The sequence below is a fragment of the Anomaloglossus baeobatrachus genome, chromosome 1 (assembly GCF_048569485.1).
Source record: "Anomaloglossus baeobatrachus isolate aAnoBae1 chromosome 1, aAnoBae1.hap1, whole genome shotgun sequence".
Taxonomy (NCBI): domain Eukaryota; kingdom Metazoa; phylum Chordata; class Amphibia; order Anura; family Aromobatidae; genus Anomaloglossus; species Anomaloglossus baeobatrachus.
Window position 1 is genome coordinate 656,923,268 of NC_134353.1, and position 15,203 is coordinate 656,938,470.

A 15,203-nucleotide genomic window follows, 5' to 3' on the forward strand; every position below is an offset into this window, starting at 1 on the left:
TGGAGCTCCGCCCCTTGGGAGTAACAGGATGAGAAGGCGGAGATTGGCGCAGGGACACCAGGACTCTGCACAGAGGGTCTTGGCTAAATGAGCAGCAAGATGTCGGAGCCAAGAGACTGGTCGCCTGTGCGTTCCATTCCCGGAACGGCTACCTGGATCGAGGAGGAGACGGAGCGGCTCTGCAGGAGGATGCGGATGCAGTTCCTGTTCATGCTGGACTACTGGAGGATCGAGATGAGGAGTGTGGACGCGGCGGTGCAGGCTCGTGAAGTGGAAGCCCTGCGTGTGGAGCAGGTAAGCAGAAGCCCAGTTCCGGTTGATCCGGCCTACCCGGCCGCGGAACCCGGTCTTCCCCCAGCCACCGCGACAGCCATGCCACCTCCTCCACCCTCGGCTGAAGCTATGGCCGAGCCGCTGCCCCCGACACCGGCAGTGGCGCCTCCTGCCCCCGCGGAAGACGAATGGGCCGCAACGCCTCTTGCCCTACCACCAGCCACACCAGACCAGGCCGCAACGACCTCGGCTAAGCGGCAACTCTACTGAAGCTCATCTGTATCGGTGACAAATCGCACACGGCACCTGAGCTTTTGAAAGCAATAACTGAGCAGACAGATGAGTGGCTTGAGCCGTTGGACCTCTGTCCAGGAATAGTAGTGTGCAATAATGGTCGTAATCTGGTGGCAGCTTTAAAACTTGGAAAGCTTGTACACATTCCTTGTATGGCCCACATTGTAAATTTAGTAGTTCAGTACTTTATGAAGAAATACCCTGGGATACCAGACCTACTTACCAAGGTACGTCGTATTAGCGCACATTTCCGCAAGTCATCTTCTTTTGCTGGCCTAGCAGTGCTGCAGCAGCGCTTACACTTGCCTCGTCACAGACTAATATGTGACCTCCCTACGAGATGGAATTCAACCTATCATATTTTGGCCAGGATCCATGAGCAGCAGAGAGCAGTATCCCAATTCCAGCTAGAACATGCCCGTCAGACGCAGCTGCCAGACATAAGTACTGCCGAGTGGGTGTGGATTGCAGACATTTGTCAGGTCTTGGAGAATTTTGATTACTGTACCAACATTGTGAGCAGTGAGGATGCTGTTATCAGCATTACCATTCCACTGATTTGTTTATTGAAACACTCTCTCGATGGTCTGACTGACCAAAGTGTTCATGTACCTTAGTTATCTGTGTATCCAGACTTCACAATGGTTGCTAGTAATCCGCACAACCTCGGCCAACAAGCTCAGGCCACTTTTGCTTAGCATCATGAGGATAAGGAGGATGATGAAGAAAAGAAATGCTTTGAAGTTGGTAACCAAGGGATTGACAACCCAAGCTTCAGGGCTGTCCAGTATGGATGGCCTGATGAGAAGCAGTAGAAGGAGAGAGAAACTGAGGAGGAGAGGAGGTTTAGGGAGACAGAATGTATTCTTAGCAGTGACACACAAAGGTTTCCAGTTCGGAGTCTGGGACACATGGCACAGTTCATGTCACACTGCCTTTCTCATGACTGTTGGCTAGTCCACATTTTGGCAGACAAAAAATACTGGTTATGTACCTTCCTTGACCCACGCTACAAAGACAAATTTGCTTCGCTACTTGTGGAGGCAAAGAAGGATTGTCGTACGGAAACATTCAAGAGGGCTGTAATGGAGCAGTTGATGAAACGATTATGCTGGCGTCAGAGGTAGCGTTTCATCTCACGCAACAGAATTACAAGAGAGGGCTACGCATAGTAGGAGCAACACAGGGGGGGGACTAATGTGCCAAAACTAGTCCATTTTCCATAAACCGTCAACTGCGAACCAGATACCGGTTGGGGGAACTATGACAAGGAGGCAACAGTTAAGTAAGATGGTGAGGGACTATGTAGGTGACAGTATTCGCGTGCTTTCAGAGTCTACTGTTCCCTTTAACTATTGGATTTCCAAGCTCAACACTTGGCCAGACCTCGCCTTATACGTTTTGGAAGTGCTAGCTTGCCCTGCTGCGAGTGTGTTGTCTGAGCGTGTTTTCAGCACAGCGGAGTCAATAATAACAGATAGTAGCACACGACTATCCATGGAAAGTGCAGACAGTTTGACGATGATCAAAATGAACCATAGATGGATTGCCCCAGAATATCTCAGGTTGCCTGTTAACAATACCCAATAATAAATGTAGCCCCAAAATTTGGATTTCTTAAGTTCAAATAAGTTCCATTGTTTCTCATTCAAGATTATTTTGTCTTCTATCATCTAATGAGACTGCATGATTAATCTAACTTATTATGCTGCTGCGATGTAATTGTTTGGCCCAATCACCCAGGGCAATATTTTTCAATCCTTTGTACATTATGCACTGGCACAAGCACTGTCGAGGCTACACTGTCTAGAACAATTGGTCAGGCAGTCTCTATTTGTGTTCTTTATTGATGCTGTGCTCCACGGTGTGTTACACATGGCCTCCTGCAAAATCAGAATTTTTTTTAGCTCCTTGGCATGTTATGCCCTATTGCTTATCCTACCAATTTTTTTTAATATAAGCTCTTGGGAGCTGTTAGGAGTACCTTATGATGCTTTGCTACATGGTGTCTGAACCACTACACCTTAGGGGAACTGAATGTATTAAACTTCTTGGCATGTTATGCCCTGTTGCAAATCCTACCAATTATTTTTAAAAAAGCTGTTTGGAGTACCTACTGATGCAGTGCTCCATGGTGTCTGAACCATTATCCCCTGGGGAAACTGAATGTATTAAACTCCTTGGCATGGTATGCCCTGTTGCAAATCCTACCAATTTTTTTTAAAAAACTGATGGGAGTACCTACTGATGCAGCGCTCCATGGTGTCTGAACCATTATTCCCTGGAGGAACTGAATGTATTAAACTCCTTGGTATGTTATGCCCTGTTGCTTATCCTACCATTTTTTTTAAAATAAGCTGTTGGGAGCTGTTGGGAGTACCTTGTGATGCTTTGCTACATGGTGTCTGAACCACTACACTCTAGGGGAACTGAATGTATTAACCCCTTCACGACCGCGGGCCGTAAAATTACGTCCTATTTTAACGTGACTTAACGACCAGGGACGTAATTTTACGGCCTAAACTTCATTTGATTGCCGTGGCCATAGCAACGGCTTTCAAATGATGTCCCCTGCTGTTTCTTACAGCAGGGGACCTTTGCTTGACCCCAGGGGGGGCGGCATCGCCACCCCCTATCGACGATCGATGTGATTGGCTGTTCAAATCTGAACCGCCAACCACATCGATCGCACTAATTTCGGCAAAAATAATGCCCGAATTAGTGCGATCCTGTGAGATCCAGCTATGAGATGCCGCAGCTGCTGCAGCATATCATAGGTGGACCTCAAACATGCCGCCCCCAGCCCCTGCAGCACTGATTGGAGCGATCGTGCTATGACGCGCAATCGCTCCAATCAGTGTGCAGTGGGGCGGTCTGATCTGCCGGTGGCCGCCCTCCCCAGGCCTGTGCTGGCCTGCGAGCCCTCCCCCAACATGTCTGCAGCGTGCAGTGGCTGGTACTTGTGGTACCACGCCACCGCTGCTGCTGCTGCCGCCGCCGCCGTAGCTGAGGTCACCGCTGCTGCTGCACGTGAGTACTGTGCTCACTTTGCAGCCCGTGCGCGCTCCCGTGGTGCCCCTGCGCGCTGCCGTGATAGCCCCTGCCGTGCTCCCCCCAACCCCCCCCCCGACATCCCGATCTGCTCCCCCCGCGATCTGACTGCCTCCCCCATTATCTCTGTTCTGCTTCTGCAGCTCCCTCTCCGGTCTCCCCCTCTGCTCTCAACCCCCCCTCTGCTCTCACCCCCCCCTCCCCCTCTGCTGTCCCCCGACATCCTCTTACCTGTCTTCACCGGCCTGATCACATCTGCGTCCATCGCTGGGTCCTTCCTGGGCATTCTGCTGATCTGCCTGCTGCTCCTGTAAAGCTGTCCATCTCTCTGCCATCTGTTCCTCTGCAGCTCTTCTGGTCAGTGATCCTCCTGCTAGTCCTCTGGGTACTGTGAGTATAACTTTTTTTTTTTTTCCGTATCCCCTGTCCATTTTTACACCTCATCCGTCCGTGCGTCCTGCCAAGCGCTGATCAGGGATGCAGATAACGGATCGGCATCCCTGCTCAATTTTTGGCGTGACTTTTTTTTCCGTATCCCCGACGCTTTTTGTATCGCATCCGTCCGTGCGTCCCGCCAAGCGCTGATCAGGGATGCAGATAACGGATCGGCATCCCTGCTCAATTTTTGGCGTGACTTTTTTTTCCGTATCCCCGACGCTTTTTGTATCGCATCCGTCCGTGCGTCCCGCCAAGCGCTGATCAGGGATGCACATAACGGATCGGCATCCATGGTCAATTTTTGGCGTGACTTTTTTCCGTATTCACAACGCTTTTTGTATCACATCCGTCCGTGCGTCCCGCCGAGCGCTGATTAGGGATGCAGATAACTGATCGGCATCCCTGCTCAATTTTTGGCGTGACTTTTTTCCGTATTTGCGACGCTTTTTGTATCGCATCCGTCCGTGCATCCCGCCAAGCGCTGATCAGGGATGCACATAGCGTATCTGCATCCATGGTCAATTTTTGGCGTGACTTTTTTTTTTACGTATCCCCGACGCTTTTTTTTATCGCATCCGACCGTGCGTCCAGCAGCGGCCGATCAGTGCGTCTGTGCGTTTGAAAAGTCAAATGGCGCTCCTTCTCTTCTGAGCCCCGCCATGCGCTCAAACAATTACTTTCCACCACATATGAGGTGTCTGCGTACTCAGGAGAAATTGCACAATACATTTTATGGTGCATTTTTTCCTGATAGCCTTGTGAAAAAAAAGCTACCTAGTTGAAGCAACCGTTTTGTGGAAAAAAAAAAATTTTTCTTTTCACGGCTCAACGCTATAAACTTCTGTGAAGCCCCCAGGTGTTCAAAGTGCTCACCAAACATCTAGAAAAATTATTTGAGGGCTCTAGTTTCCAAAATGGTGTCACTTGTGGGGGAGCTCCACTGTTTAGGCACCATAGGGGGTCTCCAAACGTGACATGGCGTCCACTAATGATTCCAACCAATTTTGCTGTCAAATGGCGCTCCTTCTCTTCTGAACCCCGCCATGCGCCCAAACAATTACTTTCCACCACATATGAGGTATCTGCGTACTCAGGAGAAAATGCACAATACATTGTATGGTGCATTTTTTCCTGATAGCCTTGTGAAAAAAAAGCTACCTAGTTGAAGCAACCGTTTTGTGGTAAAAAAAAAAAAATTTTCTTTTCACGGCTCAACGCTATAAACTTCTGTGAAGCCCCCAGGTGTTCAAAGTGCTCACCAAACATCTAGAAAAATTATTTGAGGGCTCTAGTTTCCAAAATGGGGTGATTTGTGGGGGAGCTCCATTGTTTAGGCACCTCAGGGGGTCTTCATACCCCACATGGCGTCCGCTACTGAGTGCAGCTAATTTTGCACTCAAAAATTCAAATGGCGCTCCTTGCCTTCCGAGCACTGCCGTGTGTCCAAAGATTTGATTTCCACCACATATGAGGTCTCTGCGTACTCAGGAGAAAATGCACAATACATTTTATGGTGCATTTTTTCCTGTTACCCTTGTGAAAAAAAAAGCTACCTAGTTGAAGCAACCGTTTTGTGGTAAAAAAAAATTTTTTTTCTTTTCACGGCTCAACGCTATAAACTTCTGTGAAGCCCCCAGGGGTTCAAAGTGCTCACCAAACATCTAGAAAAATTATTTGAGGGCTCTAGTTTCCAAAATGGGGTCACTTGTAGGGGAGCTCCATTATTTAGGCACCTCAGGGGGTCTTCAAACCCGACATGGCGTCCGCTAATGAGTGCAGCTAATTTTGCGTTCAAAAATTCAAATGGCGCTCCTTCCCTTCCGAGCTCCGCTGTGCGCCAAAACAATTGATTTTTACCACATATGGGGTATCAGCGTACTCAGGAGAACATGCACAATAAATTGTAGGGTGCACTCTCTCTTTTCTCCCTTGTGAAAATGAAAATTTTATGGCTAAAGTAACATTTTTGTGTTAAAAAGTAAAATTTTCATTTTTTCCTTCCACATTGCTTTGGTTCCTGTGAAGCACCTAAAGGGTTAATAAACTTATTGGATGTGGTTTTGAGCAGTGTGAGGGGTGTAGTTTTTAGAATGGGGTCACTTTTGGGTATTTTCTGTCACCTAGGCCTCTCAAAGTCACCTCAAATGTGATGTGGTCCCTAAAAAAAATTATTTTGTAAATTTTGTTGGAAAAATGAGAATTTGCTGATGACCTTTGACCCCTTCTAACTTCCTAACGGAAAAAAAAATTGTTTCGAAAATTGCGCTGATGTAAAGTACTCAAGTGGGAAATGTTATTTAGTAACTATTTTGTGTGACATATCTCTCAGATTTATGGGCATAAATTTTCAAAGTTTGAAAATTGCGAAATTTTCCAAATTTTCGCACAATTTCCTAAATTTTCACAAATAAACGCAAAAAATATCGGCCTAAATTTACCACTGACATGAAGTACAATATGTCACGAAAAAACAATCTCAGAATCGCCAGGATCCGTTGAAGCGTTCCAGAGTTATAACCTGTCAAAGTGACACTGGTCAGAATTGCAAAAAATGGCCCGGTCATTAGGGTGTTTTAGTGGCCGGGGGTGAAGGGGTTAAACATCTTGGCATGTTATACCCTGTTGAAAATCCTACCAATTTAAAAAAAAAGCTGTTGGGAGTAACTACTGATGCAGTGCTCCATGGTGTCTGAACAATTATCCCCTGGGGAAACTGAATGTATTAAACTCCTTGGCATCTTATGCTCTGTTGCAAATCCTATCTTTTTTTTTTAAAAAAAAAAAAAAAGCTGTTGGGAGTACCTTCTGATGTTGTGCTACATGGTGTTTGAACCATTCTCCCCTGGGAAAACTGAATTTTTTTAAATCCTCGGTGTTAGCTAGAGGAATAAAGCCTGAGTTCCAGAGTGAAACAACTGCCACTTCCACGGTGCTGCATTCCAGCGTGGCATTCATTTGTCCATAAAACATACATTTGTGAATCATTTGAATAGAATTTGAATAGAGGGCCACTGGAGCCGTTGGTGTTGGTGGAGGAGGAGGAGGGCAAGTCCAACACCCAAATGGCCACATTAGCAATAGCACTGTAAAGTGTTATGGAGTACATATTCCAACTTTCACACTAATGATATAGGGGACGCAGAAAACTACAAATGACTGCCATCACTCCTCAATGTATGTTACAGGGCCCACCTGAGAGCCCTAAGAAGTTAGAGATTTGAGGACAGCCAGTGGCCCTTTCTACATTTGAAAGAGGGTCACTGGAGCCGATGGTGCTGGAGGAGGAGTAGGAGGAGGGCAAGCTCAACATCCCAATGGGAACATTGTAGCTGACCTTTTAAAGTGCTGTCAAATATGTCCCAAAAAGGAGGTGTAAGACAGACACCAATATAATGTATGTTACAGCCCTTTCTAATCGAAAAAGAAGGAAAAATGTAAAAAACGAAAAGCGTGAACATATGCTACAGTGGGTTTTTTTGGGAGGTTGGGGCTTGATTTGACGTTTTATTACAGTTATTAGGCACTAGAAACTGTTTCTTAGCAATTTCACCTCTTTTACTTTGGTTTGAGAGCTGTTCTAGCGACTACGTAAACGCCGCGTGCTGCTCTGACCATGTTATTCAAAAACACCAGAAATGCAGTCAGGCACCTTCTACAGGCTGTGCCCATACTGCTTCAGCCTTTTCCTCAGTCACCATAGGTCACCGACAGGTCTGACGTAAAATTATTCTGGTTTCCCATAGACTTACATTGGGGGTCGAATATTTGCGAATACTCGTATAGCGGCGAGGTATTCGTCGGATATCCGTCAAAGCGAATAATAGGGTATTCGATCATCCCTAATGAGGATATCTTGGGGAATTGGGGTATTGTAGAGAAACATGATCATGGTAAGCGTGAGCAGAACATGGACGTTATAATGATGACTGGAGTGGGGTGAAAAGCTGCCACAAGACACAAAGATGACACTTGAAAATGGAAATAAGCAAACCAACTAAAGGTAGAAAGCTAAAGATTTTTCCAAAGCTAAGTTAAGGCTATGTGCGCACGCTGCAGTTTTGTTTCTTCAGTAAAAAAAAAAAACCCCACCCACTGGCTGAAAACCACATAAAAAAACCACATGCATTTTGGTGCATTTTCGGTCCAATGATAGGTACATTTTTCCCATGCGTTTTTCACTACAGATTTAGTTAAAAGAAAAAGGTTTTGGTACCGTGGTAGTTATTGCAGCAGTCAGAAGTCCTAAAATTGATACAATGTATACAAATAACTAAGTGTTATATATAATATAAAGAAATGAGGAGACAGATCATTCATTTTTTTAACTCTTTATTAAATACAGTCTCTACCTATACCTAAAGCCATTGATCCAGAAGAAGGCAAAAAACCTGGACACGTTCAGCCAATTTGTGCCACAGGGAAAAAATTCCTTCTTGACCCCGAGAAAAGGCGATCAGTTCAAGAACCCTGGACCAAGGCTATACTACAACTAACTAACTGACATATAGGACGGTTATATCATATCAGATCCCTTATGTGGCATTCATAAACTCTTAACAGAAGAAATGGAATTAGGCCTTTGGCAGTATAAGACGCGTTTAGGCCTGTTGTTTGAAGGCCAGAAATAGCATTCGCTATTGCCCCAGACTAGGACAGATTTTATATGTCACCCAACCACTAGGACCACTCCTGTGTAATTCCTGAAGAATGAAATCATCCTAAGTGATGTAGTGAATGACTACACACCCCCCTGTGGCTTTAGGGCACTGACTCTTCAATCTGCTGGGGTGCAGCTGTGGGACCCTATTTTCAGAGATGATGTCCTCCACCCAACCCTCAAAAAGCTGAAAGGGTCTTCAGGAGAGATGGGTAGTCGAGCTGGGCCATCAGACGGTCGCCTCTGTAGCTGTAGTGTCATTTTTCCTATAGTGCCAATGTGAAATTAAACAAAAAAGTGCCCGTTTGTTATGATGTCCAAGATGGAGACCAGGATGTGACATAATAACAAAATAGGGAACATGATATCAGACATTTCTATAATACATTAATTCATTATCTATCTAATAGGATGACAACAGCTCTCCAGACCTGCATCCCACCAAATGTTAAGAGAAAATAGACACCATCAACTTGTATGTAAACCAAACTAAGTCCAGCTTTTTTTTTTGTTTTTTTTTTTCCCCCTTGGTTTCTCTAAGTCCAGGTTCTATAGATGCAATGCCCAGATACCAAGATTCAACATACTGCAAAACAAGCAGATGGATAGGGATTATGTATACAGGTGGTGTCATCTCACATGCCAACTTTCCGTACAGTAATACAAAGAAATGGCTGTAGCAGAATGCCATAAAACAGAGTCCAGATTTTGTTCTGTATAATCAGTGTATGATGACACATAAGGCACCAAATATAATATACCGATAGTCCTATAATCTAAGGGTGGCTTTACATGCTACGATATCAGTACCGATATTGCTAGCATGCGACCCGCCCCCATTGTTTGTGCGAAACGGGCATATCACTGCCCGTCGCGCACAAAATCGCGCACCCGCGTCACACGTACTTACCTGCATAGCGACGTTGCTGTGACCGGCGTACCGCCTCCTTTCTAAGGGGGCAGTCCATTCGGTGTCACAGCGACGTCACTAAGCAGCCGCCCAATGAAAGCGGAGGGGCGGAGATGAGCGGGACGAACATCCCGCCCATCTCCTTCCTTCCGCATTGTGGCCGGCGGCAGGTAAGGAGAGGTTCCTTGTTCCTACGGGGTCACACACAGCGATGTGCACTGCCGCAGGAACAAGGAACAACAACAGCAAAGCGATAGTATCGATAATTGGGAGCGGACCCCCATGTCAACAAGGAGCGATTTTGGACATTTTTGCAACGATCCAAAATCGCTCCTTGGAGTCACACACAACGAGATCGCTAAAGCGGCCGGATGTGCGTCACAAAATCCGTGACCCCAACGAGATCGCTGTAGCAAAATCGTAGCGTGTAAAGCCCGCTTAACACTAATCAATATCATGGCCCTTTCTAAATTCTTCAGTCTTGCTTTCTGGATCCAGATATACTCCCTAGAAAGAAAAAAAAATAAGTGTCAGGGAATGGACTAGAAATCTGAAGAATAATGTAAAAATGGAAGATGGACTTCAATTGGTTTTGTTTATATGTGATCTGAGGTCCTTAAATTAGATTGTGACTAGATGCCCCATATGTGCACATATGTGAGAACAAATAATGTACAACAATCCCCCACCTACCAATTTTTCAGATTATAATGACATATTACAATTCATACGTTACCACATTTTTAAGTTTTGGAATAGGTGTTTAAAAATGGTGTAATAAATGACATAAAGCTTTGAAAAATATCGCTTAAGTATTTACAACAATGAAATGTTGCAATTTGAAAACAAAATAAATAAAATGAAGCAAATGCTCCTATATATAGTATGTTCCTGTATGAATACAAAACCCCCTTCCATATAATGTAATAATGAGAATTATTTCTCCCATAAAATCTGAAATTAAGTAACAGAATCACCAACAATGTGCGCCAACCACAGTTACCACTTGTAGTCACTGACTGAAGTCCCCACTATGGTGTCTCACTCCCAGGCGCCATTTTTGTGCTTACATCTCCATGTGGTGTCTCCCTCCAAGGCGCCATCTTTGTGCTTACATTTCCATGTGGTGTCTCCCTCCCAGACACCATCTTTGTGCTTACATCTCCATGTGGTGTCTCCCTCTCAGGCGCCATCTTTGTGCCTACATTTCCATGTGGTGTCTCCCTCCCAGGCGCCATCTTTGTGCCTACATTTCCATGTGGTGTCTCCCTCCCAGGCGCCATCTTTGTGCTTACATCTCCATGTAGATTCTCCATTTTTGCGGCATGGAACTCTGTGTCCAACATCCCGCCTTGTGACCTCACATGGAACCTTCATCCCCCAAGTCTACAGATTGTAACAGCAAAGACTGGTACAATATAGTACTTTACAGCCACAATCAGGAGAGTTGGAGAATAAGGCTATGTTCACACAGGTTGCTTTTGGTGTGGGGAGTTTTTTCTGCATTTTTTTTATTGGTTTTATGCAAATACATGCTAATAAAAAACTGCTTTTTACCATATTAGCAAAACCTATGAGATTCCAGAAATCTCATGCACACAAAGACACCAACTTTTTTGTCTTACTGAACTGGCAAAATGCTGCATTTTGTAAAGATTTCTATTCTTTTAGCATTTGTTTTTGCTGTTTTTTTCACTATTGAAAGCCATGAGAGTGAAAGAAACGCAGCAGTCCATTTTTTTGGTTTATATGTAATGTAAACAAATGACGCACCAAAAACCCAGTAAAAACTGTGGCAAAAACTCTGCACAAAAACACAGCTTTTTTTACTACCAAGAGATCAGATTTTGCTGCTAAAAAGTAGCAGCAAAAATGCCCAGTGTGAACAGAGCCTGAGCGTACATGTTGGCACAAGCGTAACTGATTGAAAACCCAGTAATGTCCCTCATTTACCTGTGTCCTTGATCCGGGATCCTCCGGTCTTCCCTTCTTCACCGTCATCAATCCTGGATCCACCGCCCTCTTTGTCTTCTCCTCTTGATCTGAACATCTGAGTCCACCAAGTTCTATAGATTCCCAGTCATTGTGACATCATGCTGGGACGTAACAATGGCCGCCTGTATCAGATGATGTCACATGTGACCTCTCCTGTTATTAACATTGATAAGTAGTAATTATATGGGAGAACATATTGGTTAGGATCAAGGTTGTGAGGACAAGGTGATAAAGACTTCACAAAAAGGAAAATATGAGAAATATAAGCCACTTATAATAATGGATTTCTGCGCCATATTACGAGCACCTGAAATTTTATGCCTGAAGACAGCAGTTTCCTTCTTATACAACAGTGCAAAATTATAGAAATGGAGATCTTGTTTATTATTAATAAAAATGTAGCTGTTGCCAATAGCAACCTGCCCAATTTCACCTTATGCTATTTTTTGTGCTAATATTTCTGGTTGTTAATTTTTTTTTTCAGCAATAACACTGAAGCAATATGTTTGAGTTAAACAATGCATTTTCCTGCCATTTTCATACTTTTTGGGGGTCCTGACAGTTTTTTCCTAAACTCATATTTTAGTTTTAGCTTTTTTTGTGCATATTAAAGTTTTCCAATTACATCTTTTTTAAACAGCGGCTGCTAATGGTATAAAATCATGCAATAAGTAAGAGTGGCCTTACCTATCCTCCTGTGCCAATGCTGCCCGAGCCCCTGGCAATGTTTCCACACTTTCTGCTGCGTCCACATAGACATGTGTAGACATGTGGCTCCCGCCATCAGACAGTGACTGTAGCCGTGAAGTCATGTAGTGTAGCCATGTGCTCATGGTTATGGAAGACATTCTCATAATACTGGTAGTGGTTTTCACCATGGTGGCATGGGCACTGGTTGTTCCTTGGTTAATTGCTCATTTAGACAAGCTGTTGCAGGCTGTTATACTGGCCTGTTTGCCTATTTCTTATACATAGCAGCGGACTCTGTTCTCCCTTTATTTGTACTAGTGCTAGGTACTGGAGTCAGACTGATAACTCTACAGGATACAGAGGCATACATAGAAATCATGGGGCCCCATTGCAGAATTTCTAAATGCCCCCCCCCCAATAAATAAAAAATAATTTTCAGCTGTGTCACAAAAGAGCATATTTCACAACTTTACAGCTCTTACAAAGTATTTTTTTCTCCTATTGAAGCCCCTAGCTTCCCCTTTCATTGCAACCATAAAATATGATGGCAACAAAAGTGTCCCACAAACACTGTATGATTCCCCCAATAAATTCTTCCATAACACCCTCTACACGCCACGGTATGATGACCCTACTGTACTCCCCTTCAACTACCCTAGCAATGAATAGTGACCCCAACACAGTAAAATTCTGAATTGTAACCCCCTCACAGCCCTTCATGCAGTATAATCATTCTACATATAGTATAATGGCCCGCACACAGCCCTCCGCACAGTATGACAGACCTCACACAAACCTTCACACTGTATAATTGCTTACACACAGTATAATGGCCCTCATATAACTCTAGATAAAGTATAAAGGCATCCACATAGCTCTCCAAATATAATAATGGCCCCACAAAGTACTCCATAGAGTAATGGGCCCCACCAAGCCTTCCACATAGTAATGGGCCTCCCGTAGTCCTCCATGTGGTAATGGGCCTCATATAGGTTGCTTGTGCACCTTTTTGTACCACACTTTTTCCTTTCACTCAACTTTCTATTAATATGCTTGGATACATCACTCTGTGAACAGCCGGCTTCTTTAGTGATGACCTTTTGTGGCTTACCCTCCTTGTGGAGTGTGTCAATGACTGCCTTCTGGACATCTGTCAAGTCAGCAGTCTTCCCCATGATTGTGTAGCTTATTGGACCTGACTAAGGGACCATTTTAAATGCTTAGAAAGCCTTTGCAGGTGTTTTGTGGTAATTATTCTAATTTTCTGAGATAATAACTTTTGGGTTTTCATTGGCTGTAAGCCATAATCATCAACATTAACAGAAATAAACACTTGAAATAGATCACACTGTTGGTAATGACTCTATATAATATATGCATTTCCCTTTTTGTATTGAGTTACTGAAATAAATTAACTTTTTGATGATATTCTAATTTATTGAGATGTACCTGTAGTAATGGGCCTCACATAGTCCTCCATATAGTAATGGGCCTTACATAGTCCTCCATATAGCATAATGCTCCCACATAGATCTCCATACAGAATTGGGCTCCACATCGCTCTTCATACAGAATGGGCCCCACATAGTCTTCCATATCATCTAATGCACCCCATAGTCCTCCATGTACTAAAATACACTCTCCATATTCCTCCATATAGCGTTATGCAGCCCCACATAGTGTTATGCAGCCCCCACATGGCGTTATGCTGCCCCCACATAGTGTTATGCTGCCTTCACATAGCGTTATGCTGCCCCCACATAGCTTTATGCTGCCCCCACATAGTGTTATGCACCCCCACGTAGCGTTATACACCCCCACATTGTGTTATCCACCCTCACTTAGCGTTATGCACCCCCACATAACGCTATACACGCTCACATAGCATTATGCACCCCCACATAGTATTATTCACCCCCACATAACATTATGCACCCCCCCACATAGCATGATGCACCCCCCACATAGCATTATACACCCCACATAGCATTATACACTCCACATAGCATTACACACCCTCACATATCATTATGCACTCCCACCATATACTGAATACATACTCTCCTCAGTCACCGGCTGCTGCTCTTCATTTGCCCGCTGTCTGTGCTCTGCACATCTCAACACACTGGTGATTGGCGCACAGTAGTGATGTCAGAGCTGTGCTGAGCTGTCAGAGAGCAGACTCAGTGGGATAATCATGAGAGGGAGCGCTGCGCTCCTTCTAATCATTGCTTTCAACTGTATCCTCATCTGCAATGTGATACATTTGAAAGTGCGATCCTTGGCTATGGGCCTGGTGCTGACGCTGGCACCGTGGGCAGCCACCGAAGCCACCGCCAGGCCGCCCAGCTCATGGACCCTATAGCAGTGGCATAGCCTGCCTCTATTGGTGGAATGCCACTGTCAGGAGAATTGTCACCTGCAGAGGTGCTATGTCTGGGCAGCTAAATTCCAGATGTAAAGGGGAGTGAACACAGCCTGGTTGTAGGGTGGAGTGCCCAATCAGAAAGAGATGCACTATAAATATATAAAAAGAGTGACCCACATATTCAACAGGTGTGAACAAGTGCTAGCTGAAAACACATTATAACTACAAAATAAAAAGGTATCACAACTACAAAATTTTAATTTTGTTTCTCTCACTGAGAGCAATCAGTCATTTTTCACTACAGAAACACAGGTCGGAAATGCAGAAAGGCTATGGCTATGTGCACACACTGCATCTTTGTAGTGACCAGAAAGATGCACGTTTTTGGCCTAAAAAAACACATCCAAAAATCGCATATGTTTTGCTGCGTTTTTGTTACTGCATTTTTTTAAAGGAGAAATAAAATAATTGATAGCTAGAATAGATATAAAAAATAGAATGGATCAAACATAGAATAGATAATAGAA

At 44.4% G+C, this 15,203-nt stretch overlaps 1 long non-coding RNA gene across 1 annotated transcript; it reads right to left on the minus strand.

Moving 5' to 3' along the window:
* Positions 1 to 8,368: 8,368 nt before the first annotated feature.
* Positions 8,369 to 11,606, minus strand: LOC142297281 (uncharacterized). The gene is made up of 2 exons (XR_012751743.1): positions 11,577 to 11,606; positions 8,369 to 10,130 (listed from the first exon to the last, which is right to left on the minus strand). It is a non-coding gene; the product is annotated as an uncharacterized LOC142297281 (long non-coding RNA).
* Between the last annotated feature and the right edge of the window lie 3,597 nt (positions 11,607 to 15,203).